Source organism: Phaenicophaeus curvirostris, chromosome 15, assembly GCF_032191515.1.
Source record: "Phaenicophaeus curvirostris isolate KB17595 chromosome 15, BPBGC_Pcur_1.0, whole genome shotgun sequence".
Classification (NCBI taxonomy): domain Eukaryota; kingdom Metazoa; phylum Chordata; class Aves; order Cuculiformes; family Cuculidae; genus Phaenicophaeus; species Phaenicophaeus curvirostris.
In genome coordinates, this window is record NC_091406.1 from 5,877,468 (window position 1) to 5,893,246 (window position 15,779).

The 15,779-nt window shown below is 55.4% G+C and overlaps 1 protein-coding gene across 1 annotated transcript in view; it reads right to left on the reverse strand.

The window, feature by feature from the left end:
- PDGFRB (platelet derived growth factor receptor beta) overlaps positions 1–8,614 on the reverse strand; it is a 32,570-nt gene extending 23,956 nt beyond the window's left edge. Inside the window, exon 1 of the mRNA XM_069869432.1 lies at positions 8,105–8,614. The gene's annotated coding sequence lies outside the window, so the exon portion shown is untranslated. The remainder of the gene's footprint in view (positions 1–8,104) is intronic.
- Between the last annotated feature and the right edge of the window lie 7,165 nt (positions 8,615–15,779).

The window sequence follows — 15,779 nt, forward strand, 5'->3', positions numbered from 1 at the left end:
GGTGCCCATATGCAATAAAAGAAGCCCCGTATGCATGCCATGATCAATGCCACTCGCAGCCATGGAGTGAGGGCTTCTTCTGGTTGGAGCGGGGGGAACCGTCCCCCGCTTTTGAAGGCAAGGACCTCTCCAAGCAAAGGTTGGCAATTCCTGAAACCCAAGCCTTGCTTGTTCTGCAGCGAAACTCCTTGGCTTGTCCTGTTTTCCTCTGCCACCCTCCCCCTGGCCTCTGCGACAGCTTCTTTCCCACCCTTTAATCTAAATAAAACTGAGCGGGTTTTTTTTTTTCCCTTGGCTGGAACCATTTGGAATTGCAACATCTCTCCTCTGGGGTCCTTCAGCTCCCATGACACCGCGTTTACTCACAGGCCAGATTATCATCACAGAACTCTTTTTCTTTTTCCCAGCACATGGCTAGAATTAGGCAGGGCACACACATGGCGAGCCTGTCCTCCCAAGGCCCATAAAGAGCTGCTGATAAAACACAGAGGTAGGAAATCTGAAACCAGGCTGAGAAGTAGAAGGGCTAGGGAATCCCCAGGGTCCCACAGGACATCCCTGCCCAAGGGATGAATGCCTGGGGGTGAAACACTCCTTGCCTTGCTGCCTGCAGCACCAAAGGGTCCTGAGGATTTACCCAGGCACTGGTGAGACCAAGGGATGTCGAAAGCCCTGGATGCCCTTTTGCAACATGCTTGGGTTTGGGGTTTTAGTCACACAGAGGTGAGATTTTACAAGCACTCAAAGGCAGTGTTGCAAATGCCTGAGGCTTTTCAGTGGTTTTGCCCGAGCTCCTTGGTCTGTGAATAGGTGATAAAACCAGTGACTGATCCCTGGAGTGCATCAAGATGTCTAGGAGATGGTTAAAGCAGAGTAGATGCCATCCCTGGAGCAGTACAAATTCAGAGCCACCATGCCCACAAGAAAGCTGGGGAGGTACTTTATATAAAGGCATGTAGCGATAGGATGAGGGAGAATGGTTTTAAATTGGAGATGGGAACTAGAAATAAGGAGGAATTTCTTCACAATGAGGGTGGGGAGGCACTGGCACAGGTTGCCCAGGGAAGCAGTGGCTGCCCCATCCCTGGAGGTGTTCAAGGCCAGGTTGGATGGGGCTTTGAGCAGCCTGATCCAGTGGGAGATGTCCCTGCCCGTGGCCGGGGGGTTGGATCTAGATGAACTTTAAGATCCTTTCCAACCCAGACCATTCTATGATTCTATGTCCACACATGAGGGCAGCTCTCCTGCCTGCCTCTGCTGCAGAAAGCAGAGTTGGCATGACCAGACCTCCTGCCCAGGACCGCAGACTGTGGCCTCCAGCTTTTGTGGCCCCTGAAGAAGGCGGTTGTGTGGGTGTAGCGATGCTGATCCCACAGCAGACAACAGGACATAAGTGGTGCAGCCAGCCTCCTGCGGGCCAGCCACGGGCTATCACGGGCTTTGACAGCATCTGCCAAAAAGCCGAAGATGAGGACCGTGACTCCAAAGCAGGAGAGGGAGGCTGCTAGGGAGGATGATGAGTTCATGCTGAGCCCCAGCGGTGTGATTCAGCAGCCCTGGAGTCAGCCATGTGAGGAATGGGGTGGGAAGGCGAGCCGGACGCAGCCCTGTTTTGGCTGCAGCCATCCTCCCTCTGCCCCTCTGCGAGCCATTCAACACGCTGCAACATCCACGCACCCAGCAAACATCCAGCCGCGGGCTGTCCGCAACGCATCGCTGCGAGGACCTGGCACGAGGGGACGTGGGACCACGGCGAGCCCTGCTCTCTCACTCCTAATTCCGCTGTCCCGCTCTGTTCTAAGCTCATGGGAGACGGAGGAAACGAGTGACCTATTTAGTGCAAGTTCAAAATAAAACGAAACATCTGTTTGGAGAGGTGCCAGCATTATAAATAATCCCCCAGCCCCGAGTGTTGGTATTCGAGGCCCTCGCGGCTGCGCATGCTCCCCCGCATCCGCTTTCGGAGGGAAGGTCGGGTCCCGGGGGTGGCAGGGCTGCTCCCCAGAGCCTGCGAGCTTGGCCCGGGCTGTGGGAAAACCCTGGGCGAGGATCAGAGCTCGCTTGGGGCCGGGGAAGGAGGGATAGGGGTGTTGGGAGGAACGGCTGCCACATGCCGGGCAAGGTGGCTGCAGGCTCTGGCTGTCTCTTGCTGCACACCCTGCTCCTCATCCAGGCCAAATTCCATCCCCTTTGATCTCTCTAGGGCAGCCAGTGGGTGCCAAGGACATGGTGATGCTGGGGGTGGCCTGTGGTGCTGAGGGCTGGCTGGCACGAGGACAGCTCTCCCGTCTGCCTCTGCTGCAGAAAGCGGGGCTGATGTGAGCAGATCCCCTGCCCAGGACCCCCAATCCTGGTCTCCAGCTGGTCTCTTACACAAGGCACAGAGAGCATCTGCTCAGCTTTGGGGCTCACCCCTCAGTGCGATGACTCCCAAGGAGGCACAAATGTGCCTCTTGGGAGTGTTTACCCTTTTTCACCACCCTTCTCCTGCAGGATGCTCTAAGAGGTGCTGCAGAGCTCAACTGGGGTCACCAATGCTGTCCCTCAGTTTCTCCAACGCTCCCGACAGCAAAGACACTGTAGGGAGGACACAGCACGCTGCTTCATGAGCACATGAGCAATGGGAGTTATGAACAATGGGAGCTATAAACACAGCTGCTGGACACCCAGACCATAGCCAGGACCCACGCAGCTCCCTGCAGCACTTCATCCCTGGCCCTAGGAAAACGCAGCTTCAAATGCAAAGCCTCAGGGCTAGCTGGTAGCAACGGCTCAAAGAACTCTCTGGCCCCTCCATCTGCAAACTGGAATAACTTGGGGCTCCAGCTCCCAAGCGTGTGGAGCTGGATGGGGCTTACCTCTCCGAGCAGAGCCCACGTGCTTGCTTGATGCTTTTCCCCAGCATCAGCAGAGTGGAGAGGGGAAGGAGATGTGGCAGCCAGGGTTGGGCACCACGCTGGCTACTCATCCCATTCCCTGGGACCCCCAGGACTTTCCTGGCTCTTGTGCCATGGCTGCCAGAGAGCTGTGAGTGCCTTCCCACAGAGATTCAAGGGAAGAACTCTGCTAACATATGCACAAGAAGGAAAACAGTCCCAAGTATGCTGGCATCTTCATTACCCTCTCACGGTCTCTCTTCCAGGGTGGCTGTTATGGAGGGGTCGGGGCCAGGGCCAAAGGTCCCAGCTGGTTCTAATTAACCACTAATCATCAGCTGCAAGGGGAGGATGATGGAAGCAGGAGGAGGAATAGAGCCATCTCCCTTTCCTTTTTACCCTAGCAGGATGCAGGGGTTTTGCAAAGGGAGCAGTCAGTGTCATGGGGTCTTCAGCAAAGGACGGGCAACCTGATCCTCTGAAAATTACCCTGAGACACACTTGTGCTGGGGAGGAGGAGATAATGTGTGTGGATGCATTGGTTCTCTTCTCGGCTGCCTGCAAGGATCCGAGCTTAATTGCTTTGTTCTGGGGCTTTAGGCTCTCGTGGCTGGGATTAGGTGCTCACCAGCTTTGTGGTCAGGGCATCATTTTCCCATCTGTGGGAGCAGGAGAGAAACCTGGCACTGTGGGCAGGGTGGGAGAGGACAGGGGCAGGCAGTGCTGGGACGCAAAGGGCAGAGGCTGCTTTCAGAGCAGGGCTGTGTGTGATTTGGCTCTGCTACTTCTGAGAGGCAGCAAAATGCAGCTCCTGGTGCCCCTTCTTGGTGCTGGGGGCTGATCCTGCCCAGTCCTCTGTAAAACCCAACCATGGGACAGGAGGACAAGCGTGGCAGCACCCAATGCCAGACAAATTGCAGGGCTGAGAAGAGCCACCCTCGCCCCATTTCCCCCCCTTCTCTCTGCTGGCAAGCTGGGGTCAGACCCCCAGCAGGCAATCCCACACAATGGGGGTTTGGCCCCCACCTCCTTCTAACAGCAGGACTTGCAGTGGGGGGTGCAGAAAGCCAACACCTTGCCTGTGCATGGCAGGTAGCACGAGGGATGCTTTCCTCTTGGATAACCTCTTGCTGTGTGCTCTGGCCAAGAAGCAGGTAGTCATTTCAGGTAGTCATTGCTCTCTATAACTACCTGAAAGGAGGTTGTAGAGAGGAGGGTGCTGGCCTCTTCTTCCAAGTGACAGGGGACAGGACGAGAGAGAATGGCCTCAAGCTCCACCAGGGGAGGTTTAGGCTGGACATTAGGAAAAAATATTTCACGGAAAGGGTCATTGGGCACTGGAACAGGCTGCCCAGGGAGGGGGTTGAGTCACCTTCCCTGGAGGGGTTTAAGGCACGGGTGGACGAGATGCTAAGGGACATGGGTTAGTGTTTGATAGGGATGGTTGGACTCGATGATCCGGTGGGTCTCTTCCAACCTGGTTATTCTATGATTCTATGATTCTAAGCATGAGCTGTGCCTGCCATCCTGCACGTGGGGTTCTTTATAACCTCCAGTGTTGCCTCTTCCCTCAGTCACGGAGCAGAATCCTGCTTCCCTCTGCACTCATGCTCTGGAAAGAGCCTCTACCCCTCAAGCCCCACAAATCCTCCGGAGGAGAAGCCGAGGCAGGACTTGGCACTGCCAGCATCCCCTGCCCTCGCCTGAGTGCAGCTTTAAAATGGACACCGAGTCCTGCTCCCTGCACCAGGAATTTGCCTCCTTGAATCAGACCATATTCTCCCAACTGGCTCCCAGGCTGGAGAGGGAAACTTGGCAGCTGCCTGCGGGGCAAGAGGAGGGGACCCTTCTCAGGATGCTGGCAGCGCTCAGCCCCGAGAAAGCGGGGGTTCTGTTCTGCAACCATTTGCTCGGCAAAGGCTGAAACCGAGGTGACTTCCAGTTTGCGAGTGGAGAATGCGCTCTCAGAGAGCGGGGCTCGAAATGGTGTATTTTCTGCTGGCCCTGGTTCAGACAAACCCACAAGCAAACATATTTTTTGTATAAATAAGACAGTGTGTCTCGCCAGTTAAAGCAATTCAAACATGAATGTAGCAATTTAATTGGTGCCAATTGCTGTGTCTCGGTAGCATTAAGATTTCAGTCACAGACTCTTGCGCATGGTAGACGGGCCAGAAGTGGGAAGGCAGAGGGACCGTCAGGATGGGGCCTCGCACTGAGGGGCAAGCTTGACAGCCCAGCCGTGTCCTGCCTGCTTTGGGAGCCTTGTGCCCGAGCAGCCCCGGTGCTGCCCATGGGGATGTGCTGAGAAGTCCCTTTCTGTGGCAGGAAAAAGATCCCTCCTACTCCAGCTCTCTCCTGGTTTGCAGCATGGGGTCTGACAACCAGCGCTGTGCCCTGGTTATATTCCCACACCCTCCAACCCTTTCCTGCTCCTGTTCCTGCACACCAGCTCTTGCTGAGCCCATTGCAGAGTGTAGGATGGTTGCTAGCAGGTATCTGGACAGAGGAGGTGCCCAGCAGGCATGCCTTGAGGAGGACAAGTCCTCCCTTGTCTGCAGGACATAAACCATTTGCACTACTCCAAACTGGTTTTCCTGACAGCAACCTTTCCGTGGGAGCTTTTGGGAGATGCTCCCTGCACAGGACCTCCACACCACTCTCCTCTGGCCCTGCAGGTTGGTGGTTGCAGGAGAAAGGTACAAACACAGATCAGGTCATGCCCCAACCTGTGTGCCCCCAGGGACGATGAAAATCCAGGAGCATCGCTGTGCACCTGCTACCAGCCTGGGAGGGTGATGGACCTGTGGGACCAGCACATGACCCATCCCAGTACCCCTCTGCACATCGCTGGCATGTGTCCCTGTCCTAGCCAGGTCTGTTCCATGTCCCTCAGGATAGCACCGCACTTCCAGGAAGAGGAATTCCAGCAGGAGCGGAGCAGGGCAGAGGTGTACTTGGCTCGGGGAGCCTAATTAGGCAACCAGGGAGAGAAGGAGGGGAAACAGCCACCCCTAAAACAAGCCTTGTTATGTCCAATTTGCCTGGTGGAGCGGAAGGAGCCTCCTGGAGCCACTCCAGCCTCTCGGGAAACAATACCCAGTCTATACCCTCCCCTCACAGCTCCTCTCCAGGGGATTTCTTCCCCTTGGTTAAAGTACAAACAAACAAACTCCAAGAAGCGTTGGGCCTGGATCCTCCCTCACAGCGATAGGTTGTGCCCAGCCAGCCCCCAGCCCGTGCAGCTCCCTCCAGCTCTGGGCCAAAGGCAGCCCTGGCTGCCAGCACTGACGGCTACCCTCCCTTGGGATTTGGCCACCAGGCAGCTCCTCTGCTCCCTGCCCTTTGCTGCTGCATCCCAGGAAGACAATTCACCATGGCCTGACCCTGTGAATACATTTGTGGTCCCCTTCAACTTTAGCACACCGTAAGTCACAAGGGCCAGATGAACCTTAGGGTCCAACATGGGGCTGGGTGCAGAAGTCCCTACCTAGAACTTCTAGCAGAACCAGTCACACCTGTCCATCACTTGGGTGATGCTATGGCCAGCCACCATGGTCTCTTCTTGCACTGCATCGCTCTCACAGCTAGAAAACTTTTCCTGACCTCAGCCTCTGCTGCTCACCAAGACAATTTCATCTTGCCCTAGTCTGGGAGAAGGTCTCAGTGCTCTCCTCTTCCCAACAGCGTTGTTCTGAATATGTTAGGGATCCAGTCACAGCCCTATCAAAAATGAGGCTGAAAGAGATCATGGGGGTCATTGCCCGGCTGCAGTGCCCACATCTCCCCAGCCAGATGTTTGTCCAACATACCCTTTGAAACTGGCAGGGCTGAAGGCTTTAAATCTACAGATGTTTTCCTTACAAGGCTTTTTTCCTCCTCTCTTAAGTGACATTTCCTGTGCGCGAAGAATGTGTGCTACCTCTCCCCAACACTCAGTGACCAACTAGCCCAAACAGCACCTCTCCCAGCCCTCTGCAGCCCCTTCTGGGCTTCTGACTACCACCTATGCTCACCCCAATTCTTTCCGCTCCATGTTCATCCCTGTTGATATGCTCAGAATCACTCAGTGGGGAGGACCTACTCCCTCCATCCCATGTACCCAGTCTGTCTCCAGCACATCCCATGCGAAGAGCTGCGGGTGTACTCGCACCACACTGCAATCTGGTTTCTGTCCTTTGTAGCCCCCCCCCAGGATCCTTTCCCACCGTACAAGCTGCCCGCACCGTTGGCTCCCAAGATCTTGTGTAGTCATGTACTATTTCCTTCCCAACAGCAGCATGTGTCGCAGCTTGCTGATGCCCAGTTGACACCAGACTCCTCCTGGAGCCCGTGGGATCCTCCTGTGCTCCCATCTGCCCACACACCAGCTGCCCACCCGGCTTGGTGCCAGCCCAGAGTTTACTATGTGCATTTATCTGTTACCCAGGCAGATGGAGAGATTTCAAAGGACCAAGACCAGGCCAGAGCCCTGCAGGACCCCACTAGATAACCATCTACAGCTAACTTGTCTCTAACTGCAGCACTACAGCTGGCTGTGCTCGTGTTCAGACTGTGCTCCCCACTGAGACCAGGGGCACCCTGAACGCCCAGCCCTGTGTGGGGATGCAGAACATAAGCTTAGGGTGGATAATTAGGCAGCTGCGGTGCTTCTTCTTGCACCTTCAGTGAGGACCCTCCATGCTGATGAAGGGACAGACAGTTTCAGGGAGACAGAAAAGGCCTTTGCCTGCTGCAGATGGGTTGCTGTGACTTGATGTTCTCCAAAACACCGACCCCTCTTGATGCACCGACTGACTCAGGAGGGTTTCCTGGACCCAGGGACATTGTCTGGGGTTGGCAACTGCCACTGGGCTCACAGCAAACCTGAACCTGCATGGCATCAACGTCAAGGACTGATTCCAATCCTCGTATCGGACCATGCCTAGGGCTAGCTGCCAACCGGGGCAGCTATCTGGTATCACCCCGTCTGAGCCAGCCCTACACATGCCCTCTGACAGGCAGAGCTGTGTCTTTGCCACAGGCTCTGGCTGTCGGAATGAAATGTGCCCCTCTCCAGAGAGCACGGGATTGTCCTGCAGAAGGTTGAGGGGAAAACGACCCTTCAACCAACTACTCAATGGCACATGAGGAGCAGTGGGGTCTCCACCATCTGCAGCGTGAAGTTTCCTGGCCAGAGAGCTGGAGCAGGGTGGGCTGGTACCCAGATGGGCAATGCAAGAGCTTACCTTGGGCAGGGTCCCACCGGTGAGCGCCTGAGCCGTATGTCCCACGAGTGCTGGCCGCCTCGAAATTCCTTCTTCTCCTCCTCTGCACTCTTTATCTGCTGCCTGCCGAGGCTCTCCCTGCCCTCCCAGCCTTCCCCAGCTGGCAAAGCTTTTCCACTTAAAGGAGAAAGAAAGGGTAGGGAAGAAATGAAGTGCAGGGGAGGAGGGGAAAAAAAAAATCAAATCTAATCAAAAGGAGAGGCAAGGCTGTGCCAGGGCTGGGCTGCAGCCAAGCCCTCGCTCTGCTCCTCTACTGCATCTCAGCAGCGCTCGGCAGCCCCCAGCCCACCTGGGAGGGGGTCTGGCCACCTCAGACCCCAGCTTGGAGCAAAGCCCCGGGCTGAGGGATGTGCACGCGTGTGTGTGCGTGTATAAATAAAAGAGACCTCGGGAGGAGGAGAAGGGGGGAGGCCGCCTCGCCAATGAGGAGCGGAGTCCCTCCGACTTCCTCCCTCCACCCTCTGCGGGGACCCTTTGCAGAGCAAAACTTGAGATTAAAGCCTGGTGGATGAGTGCGAAGGGGAAATAAAGAATCAAAAAGCGGAGGAGAAGCCAAAGTGGCTGCAAGGAGGAGAGTTTCGCTGCAGGCTGCTGCTGAAGGGGAGCAGCGAGGGCCCCGCTAACGGAAAACAAAAGGGGTCCGGATCAACCCAGCTCTCGCCTCCTTAAACCAGAGGGAAGGAGCTGCTCTCTCCCTGTGTCTGCTTTCAATCCTGGCCTTTTTCCCCTGTTTTCTTTTTCTTTTCTTTTTTTTTTTCTTTTTCCTCTCACCACCCCCCCCTTTTTCTTTCTTTTTATTTTTTTTTTTCTCTTTCTCAGGATATGAGGGGATGTTTAGAAAATCCACTGCCCACGCCAGCAGCTGACTCATGTTTTTATTAAAAAGGGCCCGTACTGAGCTGACTCCGCGTATTCCCCCCGGACGCCTCCCTGGGCAATGCCGAGCGAGCACTGCGCCTCCCGCCCCGCTGACCCGTGGCCGTTCAGGGACCGCCAACGCGCCCTCTCGGACCTTTTCTTTTTGCAAAGGGGAATAAAAGCTCTTGTACAACTGGGATGCTGCGTCAGAGGGTGGGTTTATTTGGGGACTCGGGGCTGTTTGAGCCACTGAGGGTCATGGAAGCTGGGAGAGGCAGCTGGAACTCCCATTTCCATCTTGGCCATGCCATCATCTCAGATGTCCTGCACCCCTCTGCCCTGCAGGGTGGAATCCAGTTCATGGTTCTGCTTTAAATCCTTGTCATACCTCGATGAGTTCAAGTAAAGTTTCTGAGAAACTCTCGATAGGCAAAACGTTATTGTTTGTCCACAAGGGGATTTTTTTGCAGTTAGTTTCGGCACTTCAACAAGGTGTGGAAGCTCTTTGGATCAAAACTTCCTTTTCACCCATCAGTTCTCGCCACCCTTTCCATCTTGAAGATGTGCTTTTGTCTGATCCAAACAAGAAAAACTGCAAAAACCCACTGCCTATCCTGAAGAAAAGGAGCAAGATATATTTCTGTCTTTCTTTTTAAATTTTTCAAGAATGAAAAAGCCCTTCCCATGAAGACAACACCACTGAAATCTGTGTTCCAGGCTTGTTTGCAAGGCAGACTCATCACCTTGCTATGAATGCCTGTACAATGGGCATGGGTAATGATTCCCTGTCTGGATGAGCCCAGGAGATTACTGCTTATCACGATTATCTTGGTGTTTTCTTTCCACCAGTGAAAATCCAAAGGGAAAAGTCTTCATTCTGTGCAGCCACAGCTGCAGAAAGCAAGGAGAGATGGGCTGTGGCAACCCTAGTTCTCCACAGCATCGTGTCAGCTCTGTGCGTGGCAGGGTCTGGCAGTGGGCAGGTACAGCCACAGGGGAGATGAGGGCTTGACTGAGCCCAGGCAGGAGAAAGACGCTGGGGGAAGGAAGGCTTCTGGATAGGCAGCCCCCCAGGAGCTGGAGGGGCTCTCCAATTGGGCTGTGACAGCTGGGGGAGACCCCACTGCTCCTCTGTGCCGGGCTGGCTGGGATCCCTGATTCCAGATGTGGTGGTGGCCACATGTTGGGAGCCCCTGGCATCTCCCCCAGAGCTGAGATGGTCCATTGTGCAGTAGAGGAGCTGGTGAGCATGACAACAGCTCATATGGGGGACAGGAGGCAGAGGGGGTGTGTGGAGCACATGGCTCTTCCCAATATTTCCCAAGGGATAAAAATGTGTCTGAAAGATTCCTGCACGGGGACATACAAGCTGCTGGGAATAGCTCAGCCAAGCCATTTCCCGGCAGTATTCCTACCCCCAACCCAGCCTCCAGGACGGCATCACTGCTCCCAATACAGCAGGAGAGGGAGAAACTCACTAGTACAGTGCTGCTGGGCTCATTGATCCAGGGGCAGGTTCCTGGGTGCCAGTGCTTCCCAAGGCCCAGAACTGCCAGCATGCCACCCTTGGATGCCCATGTCCATGCTGAGAATCCAACCCCACAAACAGACTCTGAGTAGGGGACCAACTGGGAGCCCAGGGCCAGGCATCCTGCAGTGAGCAGGGGTGGAAAATCTGGCACAGACCATACCGGAGAGCAGAGCATCCTCATGCCGAGGTGGGACATATTCCCTCTTGCCTCCTCACTCCGAACGGATGACACTGATACCCAGTCCCAGGCTGGGAGCAGGAACAACCTATGCAAACAAACCCCTCTTGCAGAAGAAGTCTGCAAAGGCCAGGGTTCAATATTTTGAGATGCTGAAAGAGCCCTGGAGAGGTTACAGCGTCTCGACAAGCACATAGTGGCCTGTGCTGTATGCCCCCAGGGAGCAGCCAGGGCTGTGCACTTTGTTTAGGAACAGCACGTAGGGGTTACAGCAGCTCCTGGGAAAGGCCAGCTCAGAGGAAGCACTGAAGCCAGAGGGACTCACTTGTGCGAGTGCGTGGGCGGAGGGGGGCAGCTCAGCTACTTCTGCCTCATCCCCTCTTCATTGCTCACCTCTATTTTTGGTGCCTGCACCCCCCGTTTGCGGCGCTTGCAGGACTTAGTGATTCCCCCAGGGCTGGGACAGCTGCAGTGTGGGCTGTCAGAGCCACTCTCAGCTGAGATTTCCAGCCTCAAGAAGCATCACCAGGTGCTAGCGGGCACTTGGGGTCATGTAGTGCAGCCTTTCTGGTGGGGGCAGCGGCCACTGAGACAAGGACACTCCGGGGCATTTGTGCCACTCTGTTATCGCTTGGATCAAAATAGCGTTCCAGCCCCCTGCTCCATCCCAGACAGATCCAGAGCCACAGGGAAAAGCCCGTATTCTGCATGTAATGTGGAGAAGAGGCACCAAGAACCAGGTGATCCAACGTGATGGTGGGAATGGCCATGCTAGGGTCAGTAATAGGTATCGTGTGCCAGGTGAGAGGCAGGTAGGAAAGAAGCAAATGCTGGCATTTCCCGTTTCTCCGAAGGTTTAACAAGGGCCACATTTGCCAATGGCTTTGGTTCCTCTGAGCCTCTATCAGCTCCAAGTCAGCCCAGGAATTTCAGCTTTGCTCTGATGTGGTGTCGAGCCGCAGACCACAAGAGGGGAGCGGCCGGTGCCAGGGAGCATGGCACCACATCTGGGTAACCCATCCAGCACGGCAGCTGCCAGCACTACTGGATCCAGCTGTTGGGCCCTGGGGAAATCTGAACGGAGGCTTCATCTCACCCCTTCCAGAGCTGTGCCCTGGCCTCTGGAAGAACCAGTACCCTGTGCATCGCATTGCATTGCTTTGCCAGGGTGATAGTACTGCCCAGGGTGGAAGGGGAGGCAGAATGTGCTGATCTCCATCCAAGAGCGACCATACAGCCAAGCACAACACACCAAGGAGCATCCTGAGCCGGGGAGCATCCTGCAGCACCATGAACACCAGTCAGGGGCATTGCAGGGCCATGGTGGTGTCAGGAGGCAGCACTGAGCCGTGTGCCATACCGTGCTGTGTCCCTACAGATGTAGGGGCTTGGGTGCTTGGAGGAGGCACTAGCCTCTCCGCCTTCCCCCACCTTGAGGCCATTCCGCCCTCATCCCACGCACTCTTCCTAACCCCCACGACGAGCCTCGGTATTAAATGTGCGCGGCAGAGCTCCAGGAGGCAGTGGCATGCTCCTGGGTGAATACTAATAGTGACGCCGTCCGGTCACCCCAGACTTTCCCACACATCTGTAGCCACTTAATGTGGGAATTGTTAACCTTCTTAAGCTTCTGCAGTGCCTGAAAAGCGGTGAAGGGGCAAAGCATGGTCATGATGCTCCACGCTGGACCCTGGACACTTTCAGGGCTGTGTCTCCCATTGCAGGCTGGGTGCGAGAGCGGCGCTGAGTGCCTGTCACTGCACAGCAAGAACCCACCTCTGTGCCAGTGGAAAACCAAGCCACTCACGGACCAAGCATAGACAAGGGCACTTAAACCAAGAGCCATGCTTTAAAAACCTTGGCCAGCAAGCCACAGAGATGGTGTCTAGAGAAGAAAACTGGCAGCACATGCTCAGCCTCCATTAACATTTCACTGCATTAAGTTTTGGGTTTGTTCTGCCAGCTCCATCCCTCTTCCTTACCTTCTCTCCTACAAACAGCATGTGCTGAGGTCTCATTGCCTCTGGGATCAAGAACAAAACTCTATGTGTGTGTGTGTTTGTGCGTGGGCAGACATGCACAGAGCTCTCAAACGCATCGTTACTGATCTGCTCCTTCTCCCTAGGGAAATTCATCCTAAAAACAAAAGACTAACTTCCCTACTAGTGGGGATGCCTACAGGAAAGCTGGGGAGATCTCTTTATCAGAGATCTTTATCGGGGCAATCATGCCACCAACCAGATGGAAGCAGGCACCCTGTGCGTCCCTGTCCCCAGTGCCCTCTTGAGGCTGCTCCCAAGATATGTGGCATTTGCATTTTGCCAGGAAAGTTGATCCCAATCCCGAAGAGCAACAGTGAGCCCTGGGGAGGGGAGAGTGGGGCTGCACAGCAGTTTTGGCTACCTGAGTCCAGCTCGTGTCTCTCTGGGGACCAGCTCTGCAGAGCCCTCGGTAGCACGGGGATGCAAGTGCCAGGAGAGACACAGTTCAGAAAAAAAGACACAATTAGGAAAAGCCAAAGGGGAGTCTGCAGTGGGGTTGATAGAACTGGGGCAGGGGGTTACTCTCTGCAAGAGGGTTGCACTGATGTCCCTGTTGTCAGAAAGGAGGGGATGCTCTTGGGGGAGGCACCTACTCAACCCTCTGCAGGCATCTCACTGTCCTGCTGAAACTGTAGTGGGGGTTCAGACCAACCTGGGGGATAAGGAAGGGCTTGGTTTCCTGGAGTGAGTGCCTTCTCCTTGGGAGGAGGAGGTGGTGGGAAAGGGATCTCCTCTGCAAACCTGTTCCATCCGTGATGGCTGCTTGAAGCCTGGCCCTGGGGACCTCCCAGCCCTACCTTCTCCAGCCCTCCTGCCTCCAGGAGATGGCATCACTCGATCACGGATAGCAGCACCAGGGAGAGGCTGGGGAACCCTGACTGCTCTCCCTTTCCACTGCATCTGCCTGGTTTCTGCCAGATATCTCATCTCCAGAGGACTAGAAGGAAGTCCCCAGGCTGGTTTGGTGCTGGCGGTCTCTGGAGTGGATGGAGAAGGTACTGCCACCACCTCTCATCCAGCTGGGGACCCCTGAGGTCTCTGGCAGCCCCTAGCCTGCTCACCCATGGGAACCCAGTGTGGGTGATGTCCTAGGGAACTGAAGGCACCCAGCAGGACCCTTCAGGCCCAGTCTAGCAGCTGGAATGCTCCTTGGGAAGCCCACGGAGGGGACCCCATGGAGGGCTCCTCACCTGGCTGTTACCCACTATAAACTTTGCCAAGCGTAATCCCACCAAGAATAAGCAGGCCAGAGAAAAGGAAACGAGGGAACTCATTGTCAGTGGATCTTTATGGCCCAATTGTCTTCCTCTGCCCCCTCTGCCCTGTGCCGATGGAGCTCGCAGCACGGCTGTCAGCGGGCACCTGGTGATGCTGCGCCCCGCTGAGCCCTTCACCTGCTGCAGGGAGGATACAGGTGTGGGTTGCTGCTCCTGAACCCTTGGACTCCTCAGTTCCCAGTAGCTGCATGAGCCCTTGGCCATGGCTCTAGCAGCTGGAAAAAGGGAAAGGGGGACCTGGGCTGGTTGTCAGTGCCTGCTGGAACCAGCCAGCAGCGGGGACAACCCCAGCATCCCCCATCCCTGAAACAGTGCCACCCCTCGGGTGGGATGCAGCAGCCACCTGCATTCTTCTGAAACTCCCACCATCCACTCAGGGAGGGTGTTTTTCTTCTGTTTTTCCTGGTTCCTGAGCCAGCATCTCTTTGCTGGCAGGAGGAGAAGGAAGAAGGCCTTGGATCTCTTGTTTAAACAAAGCCGTGGCTGTGCTGAGACCTTGGGAAAAAAACTAGGATATCTGGGGTTATATGACACACCAATCAGTCCGTGCTGTGGTGCGAGCTGGGATCATCACTGGGTGGGATGGTCATCTTTGTCACAAGGGAGGGAGCTGGGACAAGACCGGGCAAGGGGCAGGGGACACTGCAGGGCACAGGGAGGGGACAGAAGGCTGTGGCAGATTGCTCACCTCTCTCGGTACCTCTGGCAGTGCCACGTCTTGGGAGGCAGAGCCTGGATGATGTCAGTTCAGAGGGTTAGTTCCCATTGCTGGGGTTTTACTCTGCTCTTGCCTTGCAAGCCAGATCCTTCAACTCTCACATTCCCCCTTTGACCTCATCCTGGCTCACTCTCCTTGCAGGGAGTGGATACGGCATGAAAGCCTCCAACAGTGTAATATTTTCACCCTGTTTCAGGCAAAATTGGGGGTTGGAGCAATGGGATGAGGCATCTGTGACTGATGCAGAGACAGCGCGGGTCCGTGGCTCTGGGGTTGGGAGCGCTGCCCTGTTATGACTCCAGCATTGCAGGGTGGGAACGGCAGCAGGGTGGGCTGCGAGGAGGGTACAGCCAGCTCTTACGGAGTCCACAGCGAGCAAACAGATCTCAACAATGCTGTGGGGGCTCAGGAACATGCCAGTCCTTCCATGAACAGGGGAGAGCTCAGGATGCCAGCTCAGGAAAGGCTGGCATGGGAGCCAGAGGGGTCCAGGGGAGCACCGGCAGCCAGGTGGTGTCTCCAGGAAAGCAAGAGATGGTCATGCGTCAAATGCATGGAGCTCTTCAAGTCAGAGAGGCTTCCCTGGTTTTGTTACCGTTTCCCTTTTAGCCCCACAGTGGAGACAGTTCCCATGTTCATATCAGGGAAAAGCTCTGAAAGTCTCTTGTTTTATCCCCTCCTCTCAATGTTATTCTAAAACTCCTTTTTCCCTGCTCTCCCTCCTCCCCCCACCTATTTTTTTCTGCTTCTTGTTGTCAAATTCCAGGCTGTTTCTGTCCTAGGAGGGTGAAGACCGAGCAGCCCTTGTCTTGCTCATGTTTCCAGCAGGGGAAGGAGCTGGTGCAGAGAAAAGGGCAGAGGTGGCCTTGGGGAGGTGGCAGCACACCCTCCTGTAATTGGACATCAAATAATGACTGTTTTGGTACAATGGTGGCCAGTGACACCAGAATGTGACACTGGTGGGGAGGAGGCTCTCAGCTGCTGAGGGTTTGGGGGTTTTAGTCTGGAAGGCACCTCTGGAAGGTTCCTTGG